At 34.1% G+C, this 18964-nt stretch overlaps 1 protein-coding gene and 1 non-coding gene across 2 annotated transcripts in view; one reads left to right on the top strand and one right to left on the bottom strand.

Moving 5' to 3' along the window:
• Window positions 1-18964, top strand: part of LOC141518439 (homeodomain-interacting protein kinase 3-like) — a 186186-nt gene that overhangs the window by 93680 nt on the left and 73542 nt on the right.
• Window positions 15104-15230, bottom strand: LOC141519777 (small nucleolar RNA SNORA44). The gene has a single exon (XR_012477418.1). It is a non-coding gene; the product is annotated as a small nucleolar RNA SNORA44 (small nucleolar RNA).

An 18964-nucleotide genomic window follows, 5' to 3' on the forward strand; every position in this document is an offset into this window, starting at 1 on the left:
ATTTAGAGGAAAAATACTGAAATATACTTTGACATGCGTTGGTATGAAAGATTGTATCACTCTTAGAAAAGTCACTGGAGATTTTATTGATGAATAATAAGATTGATATTAACTTTTCTCTTTTTTTCCCTCTTCTCCTTTCCTGGAGGGAAGACTCTGCCATGGAGGACTTCTTAGCACAAATCGTGGTGAAACAGTCAGTGTGTTAAGTCTTCCATCTTTATTAAGCCATTTCTTTGGGCCTGGCAATGCCCTAAATTCTGATAATACAGAAACAATGCCTTCTCTCAAGGAGCTTACAGTTTAATGGGGAGACAAGTGCAAATAACTATGTACAAACAAAATTCTATATATGTTGATGTGTATATACACACATGTGTTTATGTCTATATACACACACACACACACATATAGTTATAAGATAAAATGGAAATGATCAACAGAAAGAAGAGATGGCAAAGACTGTGTGGGTGGTGGGACTTTAACTGGACTTGAAGAAAGCCAAAGAAAGCTCAGGCAGAGCAGAGCTAGTAGAGCCTTTCGGATATGAAGGTCAGCTGTGAAAATGCTTGGAGTCAGGTGATATAGTATCTTGTTCAGGGAACAGCTAGGAGGCTAGTGCCACCAAAAATTGGAATGGTATGGATGAGGTGAGGTGGAGAACACCAGCATAGGGAGAAGACTGAGATATCATTCCTCCGTATTTTGCCAGTTTATTGAAGGAACTCTTTCAGTAAAATTCAGTTTGGCTTTTATAACTGCTGTTTTTGTTTTTAAATCAGTTTTGTATCTATGATTATTTCTTCTAACAAGTTTCTGACAAATTGTGGTAGACCATGAAATGTATTTGTAAGCTAAAACCTGATGGGGAAAAAGGAAAAATATGTTTGGAGTTGTGAAATAGTTCCATGTCAGAAGTTTTTAAAAATGACTTGATTAAAAAATTACAATAATTTCAAGTTATTTTGTTTTTTAAAATTAAAAAAGTTTTTTTCTGCAGATGTATGAAATAAATGGAGAAAAACTTAATTTTGAAGAATGAAGGACTCTGACCTGCTGCAAAGACATTGTAGAACTCTATAAAACAATCCTTTAAGAGCTTGAAAATAATATTTGTTTATGTTTCTACAAGAATCTTATAGGTGTGGAAAATTGTATGACTTCAGATGTATAACATTGCTAGTTTTAAATAATAAGTCAAGAAGAGATTGCATGCTAAAAATGGAATTGGATCTCCTAGAGAAATTTGTTCACTGTAGAGTATGAGATAAAGTTTTGTTTCTGATGATCCTAAATCTGTATCTGAACTTTAGTTGAGATGAAGGGCCTTTTTTTCTTGTGATATAATTTAATGGAAGGATTTTGGGTAGTTTGCCTTTAAGATATGTAAAGCTTTGTGATAATCTTAAAATACCTGAAGGTGTTTGTTTAAGGCCTGAGAGCTAGAAAACTTGGGTTAAACAGCAGAATCACATCTTTTTGAAAGTGAAAGTTAAAAAAAAATTCTACAATAGTGATAATTTGAAGTAAAATAGTTACATTGCAATAAAACTTGTGTATATACAAGTAGAATTGCAAATTTAATGATGATTACAACTATAGCTAAGATAAAGTAGTTGATTATATCATCAAAAGTTAATGTGATTTGGATTATGTCAATGGAAAATCTTCAAAATTGATCTTGTGGCATATATAATCTTAATAATTTTAAGTTATTTTCAGTTTAATGACACTAAATTTTAAGAAGTTCTCCCTCCTCCCCACTTCCTCACATTTAGATAGCAATATCGAAGCTTTATTCATTTCAGAGGTCAGGAATTTTTTTTGTTTTTATTTTTGCAAGGCAGTGCTGTTGAAGTCACACAGCTAGGTAAGTGTAAGTGTCTCAGACCGAATTTGAACTTGGGCTCTCCTGACTCCAGGGCTAGTGCTCTATCCAGTGTGCTACCTAGCTGCCCCAGAGATCAGCCCCCCCCCCCCCCCCCATTTCTATTCATAGGCAGCTTAACAGCACTGGAGGAAGCTTTGGAACCATGTTGACTGGGGGACACTACAAATTTTTGTTATTTGATCTCAGCTTGGTCTTCACTGCTGCTTTTGGCAATCCTTTTATTCTCTCCTAATTGACTTTCTGTAGTACTTCCCATAGTAACTATCTCAGATCTAATTTCTTCTCCTTAATTCTCCTATGCTGCCATTTTCCTTTCAGTAGAGAACCTTGCCTTCCTACTTACTGAAGAAATAGGGACCACCTGTTAAACTTCCCCTTTATTTTATGCTTCAAAAGTCCTTGACTTCTTCCCATATTTGCCAAGGTTCAACCTTATGCTAGTCCCTCCATTCTGTCTCCTCGAGCCACTTTGTTCATCCTGCTTCTTTTTCTAATCCTTATTCTCTCCTTTATCTACTGGTTCTCAGCCTTCCTTTAAACATGCCTGGGTCTCCTCAGCCTAAAAAACCCCAAACACTTCACTTGCTCCTTTCATTCCCAGAAGATATTATCTATCCTACATTTGCTTTCTTACATAGCAAAACTCCTAGAAAAGGCTGTCTGCACTCAACTGCCTCCATTTTCCTTTATTCCCACTCTTTAACACTTTGGAATCTGGTTTCTGATTTCACTAAGGTTAAACAGATCTATTGCAAAATCTGATGGGCTTTTCTCAATTCTCAAACTTTTAAAAATCCTTTGGCTCAATGACAGTGTGTCTTCCCTCTTCTCCTTTAGTTTTTTCATGTAATTATACACAGATTCTTATTTTTGGGGATCATCAATTTAACTATTAATGGTCCTGCAAGACTTTGCCCTGGGTCCTCTTCCTTTCTTAAATAGTTCTTTCTTGGTGATATTATCAACAGTCTTAAGTTCATTTATCTTTGTACAGGTAAGATAATGTTCTAGATTCTACCGTGAGCCATGTAGTCTTGACTCATTCTTTCGGACATCAATTAGGTGTCTCAAACTCAGAATGTACCAAATGAAATCTTCCCTAAACCCATCTTTTCTCAAACCTTCCCTATTTCTCTTCAGGGTAATACTACCTGTATTACTCAGGACAATGCCTTGAAGTCATCATCAGCACTTCTCTTCCTTACTACATACAGTAATTTGCCAACCAGAGTCTGTGTCTATAACATCTCTCATCTACCCTCTCTTTTCTCTTCATATGGCCACTAGTTAGTTCGAACCTTCATCCCCTCTCATCTGGACTCTTATATTTTTTCCTAATTTGTTCCTGGCTTCCATTTTCTTCCTGTTCTGTATATCCTCTCAACAGATGCTAAAGCAATCTTCCTAAAGCTTGGCATATCACTTCTTAACTCAAGAACCTTTAGTGGCTCACTATTGCCTTTAGGATTGAAATGGAAACTATTCAGCTTGCCATTCAAAGTCTTTTACTGTCTGACTCTTACCCATCTCAAGCATTTTTTTTTTGTATATCTTTCCCTTTGACTCTGTCTAAATGGACCTAATTGCTGTTTCCCATGGTTGGCGGTTCATCTTTTTCCTTAATGTCTTTCTATAGCTTATCTCCTCCATTACTGGAATCTACTGTTCAGATTTCTTCCCAGTTTATTAGTTTATGGGAGACTTTTCTCTGTTTCTTTAGTTATTTTTACTCTCTGCTTTCTCAAATTGATCCTGTATATATATATCCAACTATATGTTTTTCCATTATAATGTCAGCTCCTCTAGGGAAGGCACTATGTTTTGATGTTTATATTGCTATTGCCTGGCACTATGTTTTTTTATGTAGTAGGTGCTTAAATATAACAGGTATCTAGTTGAATTAGAACGGAAAGTTCAAAAATTTCAAAATTCTTGCTATATTTCATAGATAAAATGTTTGTTCTTTTCTATTTTTTATTATTTACATTTAAAATTTCGAATTACAAATCTCTTCCTGTCCCTGTGTTCCTCTCAGAGACAGTAAGCAGTCAGATATAAGTTATACATGTACAGTTATGTAAAACATTTCCATATTAGTCATTTTGTTCAAGAAGACTCAAACAAAATAAAAAAATGAAAGTGAAAAATAGCAATCTTCAGTCTATATTCAGACAATTTCAATTCTTTCTCTGGAGGAGGTTAGTATTCTTCATCAGTCTTTTGGGATGATCTTGGATCATTATATTGCTGAGAACAGCTAAGTCATTCACAGTTCTTTATTAAATAATATTGCTGTTACTACTACAGTGTTCTTCTGGTTCTGTTCATTTCACTATGTGTCATTCATAAATGTTTTTCCCAGTTTTTCTGAAATCACCCTGCTTGGCATTTCTTACAGCATTTGTGACTCTTTGATTTAGTCAATTTGATGCTTCAAAGTTCAAAGCCAGAGTAATTCAAAATCCAACAAGGTTTCCTGAAAATTTTGAAGTTTACAAGTTTCTCTCTCTCTCTCTCTCTCTCTCTCTCTCTCTCTCTCTCTCTCTCTCTCTCTCTTCCCCTCTCTCCCCCTCTCTCCCCCTCTCTCCCCCCCTCTCTCTCCCTCCCTCCCTCCCTCTCTCTCCCCCTCTTGCAAGGCAATGGGGTTAAGTGGCTTGCCCAAGGCCACACAGCTAGGTAATTAAGTGTCTGAGGTTGGATTTGAATTCAGATACTCCTGACTCCAGGGCCCGTGCTCTATCCACTGTGCCACCTAGCAGCCTCCTGAAAAAAGAATATTTTTTTAAAAAAAAATTTTTTATATGGCACTGATCTTCTGCACATAAACCGGCCTTTGCATACTTGTCTGTTTCTTTTATTACTTCTATTTGATGGGAAACATAAGGGAATTTCCAGTTTGTCAGGTTTTTTTTTGTTTTTTTGTTTTTTGTTTTGCATAAATGAAAACTTCTTTAGCTGGTTAACTGTTGCATGATTGTGTACTAACTTTGAAAATACCTGGAGAAGATTTTGGATCACAGAAACAATTTATGATATTACTAGCATACAGTGCCACAGCATCACTGTGTATGCAAGCTCCTCAAAGGCAGGGTCTGTTTATGTCTCAACATTAAGCACAGACTGGGCCTAGAGCTTATATGCTTGTTAATTGGTTCAGTGCTTTGATAGCACTTGTGGATGAATTGTGTTTTTTAGTGATTTTAAAGAATGAAAATGTAATAATTTATACTGAACATTGTGCTACTGGGGCATATGCAAAACTTAATGAAGATGTGGCATATCTAAGTAGTTCTATAGTCTAATACAGGTATGCACAATATTAAATAAGTGCACCAGAGAGCTGCAAAACAGGACAATATGAGATCAAAGGGAAATGGAGAAATTCTTATGGATGTGAGAAAAGAGAATCTGGAAAAGGCTTCATAGAAGATTTCAAATGTCAGTTGAACATAAATGGATGAACAGGAGAAAAAGGAAAACTAGACATTTCAGGCATAGGGAGGGGGCTGTGTGTGGAAAGACCTGGAGGTAGGAGGAAAGAGTTGTGTTGTATGTTCAGGAGGCAGTGAGCTAAGACAGTTTGGTTGGAAGGCAAAGTGTGATGCCTTGCATTTCTATTGATAGGGTCTGGTAACTGGATAAGTAAGAGACACATGATGCTCAAGTTTCTCTGAGGGGTTTGATATAAGGTCTTAGGTCATAAATCTAGATCAAGGAGGCTTAACATTTTTTGTGACTGTATCTCTTTAGCAGCTTGGGGAAACTTGTGGATTCCTCAGAATAACGTCAAATGTAAAACATGAAATTTTTTAATTGAAGTACAGTTATTAAAATATTGAAAAACAAGTTCTTGGACCCCAAAGTAAGAATTCATAATCCAGAACTGGAAGGCACTACAGCAATCATCACCCCCTTCATTCTACCCTCTTATTCTCCAGAAGATTAAGCTCCGGGACAGCTATGGTTTGCAAGAGATCAAGGAGCAGTAAGTAGTAGAGTCTGGATTCACATTCAGTGCTAGGTCTCTCAAGGTCATCACTCTTTTCATTTCATTACTTTGGACATGAAAATTTTCCAGCTGCCAGTGTAAATAGAACAAAACCAGAAAAGTCTTTGTTATTACTTCCCTCCATATTCAAAGAAGCTGCCTTTATACCTGCTTGATTAAGACTTCAGGCATGCTACACATGGCAGAAACCTGGTACATTTGTTTTCTTGAAGAATGCTTGCTTGATTTCATTTCTTAACTGCAATATTTGTTGCATTGTTATAACATTGCTATCTTGAAGCTTTTAAAAAGTATATCAATAATATTTTATAGTAATTTATGAATTTAAGAATTCATGCTGCTAGTTTCCTACCAATATTCTCATTCCTATAAATGAATCTATAAAACGTTTGTAAGAAACAATATAACAGTATAACATCAATATCACTTGAGATGGATAAAATCCGATTTATCTATTGTTGGTGTGCAGTTGAATAGTGGAAAAATATTTTGCTTTCTTAATTTCAGAAATTCAACTGTTACTCATTGCTTAACCAATAAATTCCATTTGGATTTTTTTAATTATGATTTTAGGATGATAGATTTTGAACTGTAAGGGACTTTAGAAACTAATCAAACTCCTCCATTTTGTAGAAAAGGATACTTGAAGGTCACAGAGGGTTTGTGACTTTTTCCAAATGGTACAGATAATAAATGGGAGAGTTGGAATTTGAACCTCTGGCTCTAGATCTAATACTTTTTTAGTGTTCTATGTTGATGTTTCATTAGGGTGGTTTTATGATTGCTGATTATTTTCATGATATTAAGAAAGATCCTGCTGTTTGGATTTCTTTATTAATGAAAGAATTTAGTACCATTTTTTTCCTGGTTGGAAGAAAGACTGGTCTGTAAATGCAGATAAGAATTTCTTCTGTTTTTTCTTTTCTGATTGGTTTGATTATTGAAATTCAACAGAATCAATATTATGCCCTTTTCACTCACTTTTTCCTTTGACTTGTTTTTAAGATTTGTGTGGTAACCTGGTGGATTCTTATGATTATTCGTTTTGTGTGGATGCATGTTTCTTCAGTAAGAATATATTTTTGGAGATTTGAACATACGTTGTTTTGTTTTGAAAAGAATCTAGGAAAAGCAAAGTAAAGATTTATTTGATTTGGCCGTATGTTATAGAAATTTCTAAATTTCTGTTAAAAAAAAATCTGTCAACCAATACCTTAAAAGCAATGATAATTATTCTTTTGCTTTGAAAATGATGTCGTTCTAAAATGTTCATACTATTTCCTCCAGAGATTCCACTGCTAACCATACTTCCTAAGGAGATGAAAAACAGAAAGACATTATATGAAGCAAAATATAGTAACACTTTTCATGGTAGTAAAGAATTGTAAATAAAGTAAATGGTCATTGGTTTGGGGAGTGACTAAAAATGTATGGTTCATTAAAAATGACTATTACTGTGCTCATATAGTGATGCCATTTTGGCCTTCTTTGATAATGAAGGACAAGAACCAATGGATCAATAGGATGAATGAAGAATCCTGTAAAGATTCCTACAAATTGATGTAAAGTGAAGCTAGAAGGACTGGGATAAAAATGTACTAATAAGGTAAATAGAAAGAAGAACAACACAACTTCATCCTTTTAAAATTATAATGAGCAAATTTGACCCCAAAGAAGAGATAAGAGAAGATACTTCCACCTAGTTCTTTGCAGACCAGAGATGTGGAAAAGGGCATAAAGCCCAGTAACACTTTTTTTTTAAACATGTAGACTAATTTTTGTCTACGTTTTTTTTGTCCTCTTTTCAAATTCCTTTTTATAAAAGAAGGGTCTGTAGAAGAGGAGTGGAAGTAGGGATGCAGTAGGAAAAAAAAGCTGAAAAAAACCAAAATATATCAAATGAATTTTAAATTAAAAAGTCATTGGTCAGAAAAAAAAAGAAATCGATATCCTCACTCTGTTTAGGACTGTGTTCCCCCATGTAATATCCAAATTGATCATTAATATTTGACCATGATAAATTATTCTTTAAATTTGGATACTGTACTGCTTAAGATATATTAAAATCATTTAAGATTCTTTGAATATTCACTGGACTTTTTTCTTGAGGTCCATTTGGTTCTTTTTGGACTTTTATTTGTCCTTTCTTTCAGATATGTAGTGGGGAAGGACAAGAGATAAAAAGCACAATTTTTTTTAGTTTTTTGTTTAGTTTTTCAAGGTAGTGGGGTTAAGTGGCTTGCCCAAGGTCACACAGCTAGGTAATTATTAAGTGTCTGAGGTCAGATTTGAACTCAGGTACTCCTTACTCCAGGGCCAGTGCTCTATCCACTGTGCTACCTAGCTGCCCCAGCACAATTTTTATTGATACTTTTTACCAGTGGTATAGTGGAAATAGTAAAGTATTGGACATCACAGGACTTGGTTTTAAATCTTGTTTCTGTGGATTTAAAACTTGGTTCTTTTATTTTCTGTCTTTTCAACATTGGACAATTAATTCACTGAGCTTATGGGCATAGTTAGGGTTCCTCATCTATAAAATGAGGGAGTTGCACTAACTGCCTCTCCTTTAAGTTCAAGGAAATTTTCACTTTAAATGCTTTTACATCCTTCTTATTTGTATTTGACCAATATTTCATGAAGCAATTTTGTGTGGTCAATCCATTTAGCTAGGTTATATAGTGGAAGGTTTAAAAAGGACTTCTTGCTTTTAAAAAATAGCAGATAAATGGGTTAGCTAGTCACCCCAAATCTGGAATGAATTTCATAATATACAGTAATAGATACATGGTAGTGTAAATTACAATGGGACCATAATATTCTTAAGGAGAAGTAGAATATAGGTAGTCATACTTTGACCATTTATTTTTCCAGGCCTGAAGAACTTCCTAGAGAGTGATATTTTCTAAATAAACAGGTGCCTTTTCCAAGTGAATGCAGTTGAAAAGATGATTACTGTGTATTTCTACCCCTTTCTCTTTTGTCTCTCTGATATTTAAGAAAAAATTATTTTTGCAAGGCAATGGGGGTTGACTTGCCCAAGGCCACACAGCTAGGTAATTATTAAGTGTCTGAGGCTGGATTTGAACTCAGGTTCTCCCGACTCCAGGACGGGTGCTCTATCCACTGCACCACCTAGCTGCCCCAGAAAAAAATTATTTATATATCTATATATGCATACACATACTCTATAGTTCCTTAAAATGCCTTTGACAGGAGAAACTTAGTTATTAATTCTATGTTCTATTTTTAAAATTGCTATTTGTATTTAGTATTATTAAAAACATTTTTTGAGTTTCAAGTTCTCTTCCTCTTTTCAGCTTCTTCCTCCACCCACTGAGGTGGAAAGCCATGGCATTATATACATGTGAAACCACGCAAAACATATTTTTGTATTAGCCATGTCACAAAAAAGCAAGAAAAAAGTAAAATGAAAAAATACACACTTCAGTTTTCACTTGGTTTATCAGTTCTCTCCCTGGTAGTAGAGAGCATTTTATATCAGAAGATTTTAAAAATTGTTTTGGATTGTTTTAATCAGAAGTTAAGTCTTTTACAGCTGATCATCATTACAATATTCTTGTCACTGGTTTTCCTTACTTCACTTTGCATCGGTTCATATAGGTCTTCCTAGGTTTTCTGAAATGATTTCCTTTATCATTTCTTATAACCCAGTAGTATTCTATCACAGTCATATACCACAGTTTGTTCAGCTATCTCCCAAATTATGGGAATCCTCTCAATTTCCAGTTCTTTCTCACATTAAAAAGAGTTGCTATAAATATTCTGTTAGGGCAGGTAAGTGATCAATGAATGGCATGCTGGGTCAGATGTCAGGAAGACTTATCTTTCTGTTTAAATGCGACACAGTTAATAGTTGTGTGACCCTGTCCCAGTCACTTTATTTGCCTCAGTTTCTTTATCTGTAAAATGAATTGAAGAAGAAAATGGCAAACTGTTGCAGTGTTTTTGCCGAGAAAACCCCAAATGAGGTCAAAGAGTTTGACATGATTGAAAAATGACTGATAGACAATAAATATTTTGTACATAAAGGTCTTTTTGCCTTTTTGTTTGATCTCTTTAGGATACAGATCTTGTAGTGGTATAGCTGTGTCAAAGAATATGCAGTTTTATAACTCTTTGACCACAGTTTCAAATTATTTTCTAGAACGATTGGATCACTCTACAGCTCCACCAGTGGTTCATTGATGTACCATTTTCCACATCCCTTCTAGCAGAAGGGATGCCATTTCTAAAAGGTGTGAAGTGATACTTCAGAGTTCTTTTAATTTGAATTTTTTCAAATCAACAGTGTTTTGGAACATTTTTTTCACATGATTATAGATGGCTTGGATTTCTTCTTCTGAAAACTGCCTGTTCATATCCTTAGCCATTTATCAGTTGGGGGAGAGTTCTTATTTTTATAAATTTGACTCAGGAATGAAGTCTTTATCAGAGAAATTTATTGTAAAAATTTTTGGTATTACTTCATGTCTGTTGTACCTTTTAGGAGATGGTGGTTTTCCAAGTATCTCTTTTAATTAGCTCTGTTTTTGCTTCTGCTTTGCTTGAGATCTTGATTGCTATCCCTGCCTTTTTTTTAATTTCAGCTGAAGCATAATAAATAGATTTTATTCCAGCTCCTTATTTTAACTGTGCTGCTGTCTCTCTTGTCTGTGTCTGGTTTCTTATAAACAGCATATTCTTGAATTCTGGTTTCTAATCCATTTTGCTATCTACTTCCATTTACATCCACAGTTAGGATTACTGTATATTTCCCTTTATCCTGTTTTTCTCTTGTTTATCCTACTATCTCTTGTTTATCCTATCCCTTCTCAAAAGTCTGTTTTTCTTCTGACCACTTTCTCTCACATCATTCTCTTTTATTATCCCTCCCACTTCCTCATATCCTTCCCCTGTTGGGTAAGATGGATTTCTATACTCAAATGAGAGAGTATGTGTGTATGTATGTATGTATGTATGTATGTATGTACAATGCGCGCATACATTCTTCCCTCTTTGAACCAGTGAGAGAGAGTTCCAGCATTGTGTCTCCACCCTCCTCCCTCTCATTGTGTACTCCACTGTAAATACTCTTCCTTGCAAGTCTCTTCTATGAGATTCTTCTCCCCTTCTCCCAGTATATCTCTTTCTCATCCCCCTTCATTTATTATTTTTTTTGAGATCAGCCCAGTATAATTGATCCATGCCCTCTCTGTAGATGTCTTCCAACTGCCCCAATAATGATAAAGTTCTTAGGTATTATATGTATCTTCTTCTCATTTAGGTATATAAACAGTTTAATCTTTTTTAGGTTTTTGCAAGGCAAATGGAGTTAAGTGGCTTGCCCAAGGCCACACAGCTAGGTAATTATTAAGTGTCTGAGATCAGATTTGAACCCAGGTACTCCTGACTCCAGGGCTGGTGCTTTATCCACTGCACTACCTAGCCACCCTAGTTTAATCTTTTTTCAATCTCTTATGATTTCTCTTTCATGTTTACCTTTCTATGCATCTCTTGAATCTTGTGTTTGAATGTCCGATTTTCTAATCAGCTCTAGTCTTTTCATCAAGAATTCTTGAAAGTCTTTCATTTCATTAAAAGTTCATCCCCCCCCCACTGAAGTGTAAGTATAATACTGTTTTTTTTTTTTCTGAGCAGGTGATTTTTCATTGTAATTCTAGCTCCTTTGCCATGAATTCAGCTACATCTAATGTGATTTGAATTGTTTCTTTCTGACTGCTTGCTGTAATTTCTCTTTGACCTGGGAGCTCTGGAATTTGACTATAATATTCCTGGGAGTTTTCATTTTTGGATCTCTAAGAAGATTGATGGATTCTTTCAATTTCTTTTCTTATCCTCTGAATCTAAGATAGCAGGTCAGTTTCCACTTGATAATTTCTGAAATATTATGTCCAATTTTTAAAAATTTATTTTTCCTTGATCTGTTTTCCAGGCCACTTGTTTTTCTAGTGAGATAATTTGTTTTCTTCAATTTTTTTCGTCCTTTTGACTTTTTTATTTTATTGTTTTTTGGTATCTCATGGAGTCATTAGCTTTTACTTGCCTAATTCTAATTTTTTAGGATTTATTTTCTGTAGGCTTTTTGTATCTCTTTTACCATTAGGTCAGTTCTGTTTTTTTAAAGGTACTTTATTTGGTATTTTTTTTTGGTGCCTCTTTTACTAAGCAATTCTCTTCATAATTTTCTTGTATCATTTTTTTTCTCAATTTTTCCTTTACCACTCATCTCTTTCTTTAACTCTCCCAGGAATTCTTGTTGGGCTTGTTTCCTTATAGCAGGTCACCTTTTCTTTGAGCTTTGTAGCTATTTTCACATTTCACATTGTTGTCCTTTTCTCAGTTTGTGTTGGTCACCCCTGCCATTATAGTAGTAGCATTTTATGTCAAGTTCTTTTGTTGTTGTTGTTGTTTACTCATTTTTCTAGCCTATTCCTTGACTTTGCACTTTGAGTTAAAGTTGGACTCTGCTCACTAAAGCATGGAAAAGGACTACCTTAGGTTTCAGGCTTTTTCATGCTGCTTTTTTCAAAGTTAATTTTGATGACTTCCAAGATGGTGGTGCTCTCCTGGACTGGGCTCTAGTCTTTACTCAAATTGTTCTCCTGTAGCTGCAAGTCCTAGTGCTCCTTTCTTCCCTTGGAACTTCATTCAGAACTCCTATTCTTCCCCATGACCCACCACAAGTGGTCCCCTCCTGGAACTGTGACCCAGAATTTTGCTATTGTATTGATAAACAGATATAAACTTTCCACTGGGCTAGAATCAATTTAGAGGTAATTATAATTTCAAATATTAATAATTTGAGTAATGCAATTTTTCAAACTATTAGGGACCTATTTGTATCCTCAATATTAAAAGCATGGTGCTGGTACACAGTAAACATTTAATAAATATCTTTTCTATGCAATTATTTTATTCTCAAAATTTTCTATAACTACAGTTAACCAAAGAATTTGAAAATGAGGACAAATATAAATTATCTGTAAGTCTTCTTGACCCCAATCTATATCTTAAGTCACAAGAATTACAAATATTGGATAACTCATTGAAACCACATCAGATGTCTAATGTGAGAAGGGTTGGGTGAAAGAAAGTAAAAATAGGTTATAGAGTTGCCTGTAATCTTTTTTTGGCCAATAGTCAATGCCTCTTCATTCCCTTCCCTGGGTGAAGAGTTCCAAAGCTAGTGGAGGTCACAGTTGCTTCCAAGGCCCACCATTAGTGCTGTCCATGTTTTAGACTCTGAACCAGCCCCCACCCAATGTCACAGACCTCTTGTGCTGACTTCCTAAGTTGCATAAATGTGAGAAAAATGTCTCACTCTGACATTTTCTTTGCTCTGTCCCTCCAAAATTTCATTTGAGATGTTATTTAAAGTTGTGGAGGAGAATTTGGGAGAGTTCCCCTGTATTTCTGTCTCTGCTGTGCATTCTTGCTTCTATTCTCAAACTTATGGTTTTAAAGAATGTTTTAATTTAGGACAAGACACTAAAGTATTTTGTTAGGAATATAGTTTTAAATAAATAAATAAGATAATTATATAACATTGATCTCTGGGTAGACTTGTTTTATGGAATTTGGTGACTTTCTTCACTAAAGTTCTTGCCTCTTTATTACCACTGTGAGAGAATGTGTTTATCATAGTTAATATCTTTTTACTTTCCTTTCTCCCAACCCTTCTCTCTTTTACTCTCCTCACATTAGACATTTGATCTGGTTTTAATGAATTACCCAGTATTTGTATTTCTAGAGGCTTAAGATATAGATTGGGGTCCAGAAGACTTAGATACAGATAATTTATATTTATCAACATTTTCATACATTCTTTGATCAACTTTAATTTAGTTATAGAAAATTTTTAGAATAAATGAATTGCATAAGAAAGATATTTATTAAATGTTTACTGTGGGCCAGCACCATGCTTTTAATATTGAGGATACAAATACAGGTAGGTCTCTAATAGTGTGAAATATTGCATTATTCAAATTATTAATATTTGAAATTATAATTACCTATAAAATATAGTAATTGATTATAACCCAATGGAAATTTTATCAATATAATAAAATAGCAAAGAATAAAAATGTATTTCTGATTTTTATTACAAAATGCTTATAGAAAACAAAATTTTAAAGTGAAAAATTTTAACTTATTATCATACCTAAATATAAGCCTTCATTAACAATATGATAAAAAAATTTTTTGTTTAAAATCTTTAGTAGCATAAACTGAACTGTCTTCTTGCTTTAAATTTTCATATATAACTGGTAGGTGCAGAGAGCTCAGTGAATTTTCATGCTTACATTCTGACACTGTGGATCAAGTATAGTTGGCTTACCTGGGGCATTATCTAAAATTAGTCATGTTTTAAATATGATACTTTTGTCCTTGCAATATTTTTCCACAACTGGGCTAGATAACTTAAAAACCAGTTTTCAAAAACACTTTAATCACTCATGATTTTTTATTTGATAGATAACTTCTTGGAGTGGGAGTTTTGAACTGATGAATAAGCATTGGTATTAATTTAAAATCTCCCTGCATTACCTTTTTTTTTCAATTTTCCCATTTTTTTTTTTGCCAGCTTTTCCAGTATATTTATTCACTCATGTATTTTTTCTTATACCCTCATTAGGCAACACCCCCATCCTATGACTCAAGACATCCACAAATCAGCTATGGCATTTATTGCCACCATTCCTGAAGTCAGTTCAAATCTGACCTGGGCAAGTCAGTTAACTCTACTGGCACCCAGAGCCATCTCCTAATTCATTACCCAGAATGAATGCAGAAAGCCCACTTGGGGGGAAGGAAGCACGACTGTAAGATATTATAAATTACTTGACTTGAATCATGCTCCCTTTCATTGGTGCTTGCTTTATCTGCTGGCTTCTGGGGAAGCAGGAAGGATTCCATCACCATCTTGTATAGGTTCTTACAGGCTGATTCTGATAAAGTTGATCCTGGAAAGCAAGCAGGTATCCTTGGCCAATATGCCCAAGACTTGCTTGAAGCACCAGACTTGGTTCTTGATCCTTCAAGTCCAGACAGCAAGTGATGAGCTGAGCAGAAAGAGAACGAAAGCTACTGTAGTGAATGGGGCAAGCCCAGGAGGCAGAATGAGGGCTGCAAAGTTAGTCCTACATAAAATTTCCATGATTGTCCCTGTCTGAGTCTATGAATATAGAAAGCTGAGTGGCAGCTACAGATACAGTGACCAGAGCTGTCAGTCTTTCCAGCATATTCTTGCATGTAGTTGGAAGCCCTGTGGCTACTTCAAGCCACAGCCCTTGATGAGATGTGCTGTGCATTACCTTCTAATAGAAGGATTTAGGCCATGGTTAGATGCTTTAAGTCCAGGTTATGTTTTTTTCTTTCTTAGAAATAACCGATTTTTTTGAAGGTGTCCTTTTCCAGAATAAACCTATTTCAACCACATTAAAGATAAGGGTATATCCACTTCCTTTCATTTTCTTAAAAATATCATAGTATTTACCTATTTCCTCATGTGCATTGGCTATCTCTTTGGTAATTTTTAATATTATGCAATTGAACTCGATTTTTAAAGTGATCCAACCAAATAACTTTTACAGTAAGTTTCTTCATTACTCACTTCATTTCCATTTTCTTTTCTTGCCATACATAAACTTGAACCATAAATAGACTGAAAGATTGCTCTGCCAAGAAAATGTACTTTTGCCTGAAATCTTCAGGCCACATGACTTTTCCTTTTATATACTACCTGTGCATTTTTATAATTTTCCAAACCATAAACCATTTCAATATTTCATCATATTTTAGAGTTACTTATTGCATTCATGGAACTCCTATCTAGTTTTTATTCTAGTATGATAATCATATAATTTTCTTATTTTGTATTGGCAGTGTTTCCCTGAAGTATTCTTTCTTTTTTTCCAATTTGTTTTAAGGGTTTATAAAAAAAAAAAAACACACAACTGTTGGTAATATGGCATGCAGTTGTTAACACAACTTAATGTCATATGCAGCAGCATATCACATCCATATACTAGCATAAAAAAATGGACTTAGACAGTGGAATGGTGTTAAAACCTATGACTGCTTCACCTGAAATGTTGATGTGGTGTCATTTTACAATTAGTACTAAGTCAAATTTTGCATTATTATCACTTGTTAATTATGATCTGACTGTGAAAAAGAAGACAATTCCTATACTCAAGGAGCTTACATTCATGAATGGGATTGACTTTATGTTTAAGGGGAGTGGCAGCAAGAAAGATGTTATTTTGGTGAGTAGAGCCTTAATGGAGTAGATGAGACAATAAATGCATCCTTGTCAGTGTGTGACTGACTGTATTTTCCAGCAACTTTGAAATGTCCGACATGTCAATTTTTGCTTCAAAAGTTGGAGTGTTTTGCTAAGTCAGATGTAGCTTGTTATTTAATGTGCTGATTGTGTTATAGTCAACACATTCCCTGGATTCTTTGGTCACAATACCACTGGAAAATACCCAAGGACCTGAGCATATTTTCAGTTTCCTGTTTCAGCATACACATCTGCAAGTTTAATTTATGAACCTTCAGGATATGTTAGTGTTTATGTATTGAAAAAATGTTATTTTTATATCTTACTCCTTATCTTCTAGCTTCACCATTTGTCTTTTTCTTTCTTTGTATTTTAAAAATAGAGAAAATGAGCATCATTAGGATAAGATGAGAAGTTATGTTTTTTGGGATTTTTTTTGCAAGGGGAGAAGGAATCTGAACATTTGAAAGAGGGAATCTGAGACATTTAATTTTATTTTCTAGCTTTTATAGGTTGCAAGTAGCTTTTAAGTGTTTTCTTAGCATTTTTCATTTAAAAAAGTACTTGATAATCCTTTCTCTTTCACAAAGCAAAAACACAGTATAAAATGTGAATTGATTTATTCCTCCTATTGGGAGGAAACAGTGGCTATAGTAATTTTGAATGAATTTGACTTTTTTAAAAACTAAAAGGTTACCAAAAATAAAATGGACAAATATTTATAGTTACTTTTAATCTACCTATCCATGTAAGTTTTGTGCAACTTTTGTATTTAGAAGGTTTATTTCCTTTATATTTATTTGCATTTGGAATGTGACTGTTCCAACTAGATTCTTAGATTTTATGTAGGTTTAATTTTTTTTTAACATTTTTTCATTCCTTACCAAACATGCCAATTTACAGAAAGAAATTGTAGCACTTCAATTAGTTTGTAATTACATTGTGGGAGTATTGAAATACTGTGGAGTAGATATAAATATATTGTGGCATTTTACAGAGAAATGTATATCTTGTAAAACTTTAATAAAATTTGAGGTTTTTGAGATGCTGGTTATATTTTCATTAGAAACATATTTTACACTGGTGCAGTCACTTGGTTAGTAACAGGTTGGGAATTAAGTGGGTGGTGACTTGATAAAAACAAAAAAGGAATGGATGAGTCATGTTGGTTTAACTTTGTAGTCTCCCAGCTTGTTCCTGGTTAAAGAAGTTCAGGAAATAGTTGATTTTGTTTTCAAAAAAAAAGGAAGAAATTTGAGTTTAAAAAAAGATTAAGGAATTTTTTTTCTTTTTAATTTGACAAACAACCAACACCAATATTCAAAGAAGAGAAAAAGGATTGTGTATGAAACTATGAATTTCTGTTATGTATAAACTTTAAAATATCAATAGATTTAAAATGATTATTCTAAAATTGCCCCATTTTATCTCTTTTTTCTCCTGCCTTTTTTGACATCATTTTTACTGTTCTGTTCCGCCCCCATAACATTCCTCTCCACCATTATAATATAATTGTCTTTCTTTATAGCAAAAATATAGTAAAAAAAAGATTATTTCTGATTATAATGTGTGTCTCATTGTGCACTTCTAGACTATCACTGAAGAGATGAGAAATATGACTCATTGTCCATCTTTTGGAGTCATGGTTATTTTTTGTACTGATGAGAGTTCTGGTTTTCCTTTATAGTTCTGTTGATTTTGCAGCTTGTATCAGTTTTTACAAGTCTTTTTCAGGTTTTTCTGAATCCATCTCTTAGATCACTTTATACATATCTTTCTGTGTCACAAGGATGTTTCATGTACTATAATTTGTTCAGTTATTGCCTAGGTGATGGATATTTCCATTGTTCTAGTTATCTGTTGATACAAAATTATGCTATACATGTTTCTGTACAAATTAGTCCTTTCCCTTTTTTTGCTGTTTGTGATTAGTTAGTGACTTTTAGGGTATAGTTTCAAATTATTTTTCTTGAACTATTGGACTAGTTCATGACACTGTCTAGAGTTTATTAGTATGTCTGTTATCACATACCCTCTGGTAATATTTATTTTTTTTGTCATTTTGCAAATATGATGGATGTGAGATGGAACCTTAGAGTTGTTTTAAAATATTGAACAAAATATTTAACCCTCACTATATTGATTTGAAGGATTTAAGATAATTTTTGGTGGTTGTTTTTTGTAATCTTACTTTCCCCCCCCCCCCCATCTGTCTTCTTCCTGCTACCTCCTTCTATGAAACTCCACATAATGAGTTTTTTTTACAGAAAAAAAGCCTAACCAACAAAACTGATCAATAAAGAAAAAAATAGGAAAACATACGTAGTTTTGCACATCTGTGGCCCTCCCATTTCTGCAGAGGAGTGGAGGAAGAAATCTTTTCTTATCTGACTTGTTCTTTGTTATTTTGTAATATTTACTTTCAGTTGTTTTGTTATTCTTTCAATTTACTTTGTGTTGGTGTATATTGTCTTTTTGACTATTCTGTATCATTTTGTGTAAGTCTTTCTATGCTTCTCTGTATTGATCATACTTATTGACAACTCAATAATAATATAATCCATCAGTGAACCATAATTTGTTTAGCTGGACATTGATAGATTTTGTGTCTCTACCATTCTATTCTTCTTGTCCCTTGCTCTCCTCCATCCATACACTTTAAGGTTCAGCAAAATTCTTCTTGTTTTTTTTCCCCACAGAATTTTCCATCTCTGATAGTGCATTTGCACTGACTGTCCCCCTGTCATTCCAGGAA

The sequence above is a fragment of the Macrotis lagotis genome, chromosome 3, assembly GCF_037893015.1.
Source record: "Macrotis lagotis isolate mMagLag1 chromosome 3, bilby.v1.9.chrom.fasta, whole genome shotgun sequence".
Classification (NCBI taxonomy): Eukaryota; Metazoa; Chordata; class Mammalia; order Peramelemorphia; family Peramelidae; genus Macrotis; species Macrotis lagotis.